Genomic DNA, 5,443 nt, shown 5'->3' with positions numbered 1-5,443 from the left:
CTCCGGCGTGCGCGCGCGCGCGCGTCCCCGCCCGCCTTACGGCCAATCGGCGCGGCCGGACGCGGGGGCTGCCGGGAAGGGGCGCTATAAAAGCCCGGGTGCTATTTACGCCGCGCCGGTTGGGCGGCTGGGCGGGCGCGGGGCTGCGGTGTGCGGGCCGGCGGCCGGCCGGGCTCGGTGTGTGCCCTAAGGCCTTCTCCAGCGGGAGAAGGGCTGTGCATGCTTCCCCGGCTGGGCTGCGGGGCTCCCTTCGGCCCGAGCAGTGCGTGCGCTGGGGGGGGACCCACCGGTGTTGGGAGCCTGGCCGCTCGGCACGGCTCCCCGGCCGGTACCTGGGCCTCCCTAGGCCGGGGGAAGGCGGACCTGGCGGGGAGCTGTTGTATCTGGCAATTCGTTTGATTACAGGCCTTTTGGATGAGCCTCTTCAGGCTGGGAGCTGGGTCCCTGTTTCTTCCGGTCTAGGAGGTAAGCTCTGCTGTGAAGAAAAGCTGAGCAGAGCTGTTAGAGCTGGAGGAAACCAAGATGCTGGCAGGAGGCAGCTGGAAGGGTTGGGCTCTGCGCCATGTCTTGCTACCAGGATCTTCTGAGCTGTTGGTGTCACTGTTTGTGTGCCTGATGGCAAGGATTGCCCTCATCTTGGGATGCAGGGCCTCCTTTGTGTCCTGGAGGAAGGTTACTGCTTCATCCGTTGCCTTGATTTCCCTCCTTGCACAGCTGGGAAGGTTCAGTAGTTAGGGGCACTTGGGCATCGCTTTGCTGAAAAGGGAATTCAGGCTTGTGGAGGGGAGGGATGACAGCCAGCCTCTGCACATCTCAAGGTTCCCTTGTGCAACAGTCACTGTAGCCCTTAGCTGGCATTAGGGGATAGTCTATTTGATTGGGGTTCCCCTAAGGGAAACTGGGTGCTGTGCCAGTCCTGGTATGTGATCCTGTTAGCAGGTGCCTGTGCCCATTCCCTCCTCACTTGGCTGCCGTTGTGTTGCTGGCTAACTTTAGACTGACCTTTTTATGGGCTACTCTCTGGTGTCTGTAGAGGAAGGAGCTGCTTAACCCCTGTCGTAAGCATGTCTCTGGAACTAGCTTGTTCTGTGAAGCGTTTCAAGGAAGCTGACTCTTCCAATCAAGCAAACATTTGATACAAACTGATAAATGGTTTTGATGCATACAGCTTGGTACTGATTCTCCGCCCACAGTGGAGAGGTCATGAGGCCCCGTGATAGTTTGTCCCATGGAGTGATGGGTACATCTACACCTCTAATGTTCCCAGAACATTGAGACAGAAGTTCATTTGTCTGAAGTCAGCTGTGAAATTACCTGTGTGGTTTCGACACCAGCTTGGTTGGGCTCTAACCACAAATCAGATATTCTAGATCAGATGTTCTTTCCATAATCTCTTTTTCATTCTTACTGTCTGATAGAGAACCTTGTGGCCTACTGCTTATTTTCCATGGTCCAGTGGGAAGTTTGGCCTTTGTTTACAAAACACTATAGGGTGTTTTGACCACAGTATGTGTGTGCTGCTTTTCCTAGAGCAGGATCTCCTTGCCCAAGGCAGAGAGCTTTTTGGATTTTGATGGGTCTATCACCCCATGTCCTGCTCTGTCAGGACGGAGGGAAACCTTGGTACAGAAACTATCAAGGTTCAGAGGAATGTACACCTTCCAAGAACAGCTTGGGTTGCAAAGCCTGTCCCCTGCCTCCCCAGATGCAGCAAGCACTCTTTAAAATCCTACAGGGAAGTGACCAGAGATCTTTGTGTTCTGTATTCCCTGTCCAAGTGCAGGATCCTCCTGGTCTCCTCATGTGAAGGTAATCTGTTACCTGAATCGAATGTTTTATCTCACATCCCTACCTGGGAATGTGTATCCAGAAGTCTGTACCTCTTAGAGACCCTGGGTGCCTCTTGGGCATGACAGCTCCAAGCAGAGTGACTTTCACAAGCTCATCCCTTAATCCTAGGGTGACCCACCTTCCTCTCCCACAAATAGGGCACAAGCAGCTCCTCATGCAGTTGTGAAAACCTTTCCTATTTTCACTATCATTTTGTTGCAAGTCACTTATTTTCCTGCACTATTCTTTTACCTTGGATGTCAACTTGTATCTCAGTTGAAAGCTGCTTCGAATTTCAGTGCAATTATTCAGCTGCTTGCACACTAACACAGCAACTCTGCTTTGGGCTTGGACATGGGCTTTAAGTGCACAGTCCCTGCTATGGCAAGAAAATGCAATGAAAGTAAGTTTACCTTGTGGTGTGTGCAGAGAAACTTATTTGAACTAAAAACCATATCAGAAAATCTACAGTTTGACGAGCAGGCAGCAAGCCAAGAAGACCTGTGAAGTTCAGTTCATGCTCAAAGACCAAATTTATCCAGAACTTTGAGATTGTAAATGGAGCAGAACAGACAAAATTCAGAGATGTTTAGAAGGATCCAGCAATAGCTCTACTATACAGGAATTTTAATGCTTTGTAAAACATTAGAACATAGAATAGAAAGGGAATAGAATATTTCAATTGTACAGTAAGGCATTTATTAACACTTCTTGTGCAGTTCAAGATAATCTGATTATTTTCTTCCTATTTTCTGAATTTATAAATATTTGGAAGACCTCTAGCAAATTATACTGTGAGAAAGTGAAATAAAACCAGTTTCATAGAATAGTTTGGGTTGGAAGGCACCTTTAAAGGCCATCTAGTCCAACCCCCGTGCACGGAGCAGGGACATCTACCTCCCTCTATTTTAAAAGCATTACCCCTTGTCCTATTGCAACAGGCTCTGCTAAAGAGTTTCTCCTGGTCTTTTTTTCTAAGCCCCTTTTAGGTACTGGAGGGCTGCTATGAGGTCTCTCCCATTTTAGTTTTAGAGGGTAAATTGAACAGAATGTATTGATGCAACTTGATCCTGAAATAATTAAATTTCCCCACCATTTTACTAATATTTAAAAATATTTTTTTTTCTGGTTTTAAATGCCCCCTACCCCTCCCACCCCCCAATTCTAGTTTTGTTTCAAGAACCAAAAAAAGCCCTTAGACTTCTTAGCATGAGGCACAAATGTACAGCAGATGCAGCACGCTGCTTCTACCCCAGGCTGGCTTGTCAGCAGAGGGGATTTAGTCCTACTGGGACTAAATTTTCATACGTGATTTCAGCCTGCCATTAAATGCTCAGTAAATCTGCTATTTTTCTTACATGCAGAAGGGAGGGACTAAGGGATACCCCCTCAGTGTGCAACATGCTGTGGGTGAGCAGCAAGAAAAGACCTGCCGGGGATCTACAAGCACCTCCAGTCCTGCCTGAGCAGGACAGTGCCTCTGCCCTGCTCCGCTCCCTTCCTGCCGTCTGCTGCTACATTCTGGAGAAGCCAAATCACAAAAGGACAAGAGCAGGACACCTGGCAAGTCCAGCTGGAAGGGGAAGGAAGTCCTGGCCATGCCCTGCTGCTGGCTGTAAGGCTCACCCAAATCAGCTGCAGCAGGTCGGTATGAGAACTGAAGCCTTAGTAGCACTGCGTGCACTTGGCTGGGGGGTCCTGTACCACTAGGAAACTCTCCTGGAGACTCTCCCTACCTACATGCAAAAAATGAGAGGAAAAATGCCTAACATCCTCCGTTATTTAAGTCCCCTGCTCCAAGTGGCACTAGGACAAATTTTTAGGCTGCTTTTAGTGCTTTCTGACAGAGGAGGGAGCTGTCAGCTCACCATTGAACTGCTCGGCAAGCAGCGATGCCCACCTGGGAGCTGGTTAAGCTGGCTGGGTGGCCCATGGAGGAAAGATGTTAAACCTGACTTGCAGGAGGTGGACACTAGCCTGAAAGTGCTGAAGGGTTTTGCTTTAAGTGCATGTAGTGATATTTTGTGCCCCTGTACCATAAAAACCACAATAACTGGTCTGTAGGGACAGTGGGAGCAGGAGGTCTGAGAAGCTGTTCAGGGGTGGAACATGTGGAAGTGGGGTCTTGCACTTTTTGTTGCTGTAGCAATGCCCCTCTCCGCTGCACCAAGAGCCCTCGCAAAACTGCAGCCTGTGCAACGCCTTCCTGCTAACAGCCAGAGACAGAGCACCCTCCCCTGTGTCCGTGCGATGCAAGCAGCCCTTTTATCTGGGATACCTGCCAGGCAGCACGAACAGGCAAGGAAAAAGCTATGGTAAACTGGTCTGAGGTTGACTCAAGCCAACATGGACTGGTCTGAAGTGGAATAACACCCATCTGCTGTTTCTCCCGGTACAACTCATCGGTAGCCTTCTGCCTCAGCCAGTAGCAGTGTTTCAAAGCATGGGTTAATTACAACCCCGAAATAAAAAGAAGGTCTTCATTTAATGTTGCTTTATGGCTGCATCAGTTGTCTTCTGTCCAGCTGCTCATGGCAGGGCTCCAAGTGGGCTGGATCGTGCTGGTTTGGCAGGTATATGGGGTGGTGGTGGCTTGAGTGCGCAGCTGGGCAGAAAGGGGCTCTGAGTCAGAAGCTCCTGGTGACGTTGCTAAATTCAGTTTGCCACAAAGGTCTTTTTCTACTTCATACTGGAGCTGTCTTTATGCAGTCTTTCTGCCTTCAGAAATATGGCTCAGACCCAGTTCTTGCGAGTCATATGCATTCATTAGTTAGCCATTGGAAAAAGGCAAGTAAGAAAAAGTGGTGGCCATGTTACGTGTTTGTGGACTGGTTTCCACCATGCTTGTCTTTGGACAGCAATCAGGTGACAAAGATTGAAAGTCAAGGTGACCTGTCTTCCTGACAGGGATACTGTGGGCTTTATTTCTCCAGCCACGGAGATAATCCCTATGTCAGATGACTTAATTTTAAATTGTAGTAAGACCCTGAACTGATGCTTTAGGAGTACACATTCTCTTCTCCATGGTTCTGATTTTGGTGTGTTGCTTTGTGCCCAAGAAAGATGGATTATTACTTGGCTAAGGCTAAATGAGGACGGAATACTGAATGCCATATGAAACAGAACCTCTTTTCAGCCCCAGTCAGTCCTGCAAATCCTGCTCATCTTTCCCCAAAGTCCTGGTGCTAGAAATCAGCAGCCTTTCCTCCACCTCAGTCAATGCACCAGCATCAGCTTAGTGCTAATGGTTGTGAGCTGGTCTGGATGGTAAATCTTGTCTGTCTTGAACAACGGTGACTGACTCACATCAGCTCACTTGATCACTTATTCCAGGAAAATAACACTCAAATTTGCCAGAGTGTGTCCCTGACACACTGAAATATTTGTGAATTCAAAGCTTTTGCAACTCGGAATGGCCATTTCTGGAAGTTTTCCTCTAAAACTGTTCACATTGAAATGTGGGGGTTGTACAAAGAGCCTTGCTACGCTCTTCAGTTTGAGAAGAGTTTAAAATTGATCACTCGGACCCACGGGAGCCTTTGTTCCAGGCAACTCAGATCAGACTAACGCAGAGTTCCACAAAAATCTCCCTAAGAAAAATCAAGGCATAAAC

At 48.6% G+C, this 5,443-nt stretch overlaps 1 long non-coding RNA gene across 1 annotated transcript; it reads left to right on the top strand.

The window, feature by feature from the left end:
* Positions 1 to 171: 171 nt before the first annotated feature.
* On the top strand, positions 172 to 4,333 carry LOC147599519 (uncharacterized). The gene is made up of 2 exons (XR_015259575.1): positions 172 to 465; positions 3,195 to 4,333. It is a non-coding gene; the product is annotated as an uncharacterized LOC147599519 (long non-coding RNA).
* Positions 4,334 to 5,443: the final 1,110 nt, after the last annotated feature.

The sequence above is a fragment of the Chlamydotis macqueenii genome, chromosome 10 (genome assembly GCF_036417535.1).
Source record: "Chlamydotis macqueenii isolate bChlMac1 chromosome 10, bChlMac1.mat, whole genome shotgun sequence".
Taxonomy (NCBI): domain Eukaryota; kingdom Metazoa; phylum Chordata; class Aves; order Otidiformes; family Otididae; genus Chlamydotis; species Chlamydotis macqueenii.
This window is presented reverse-complemented; position numbering and strand designations above follow the sequence as displayed.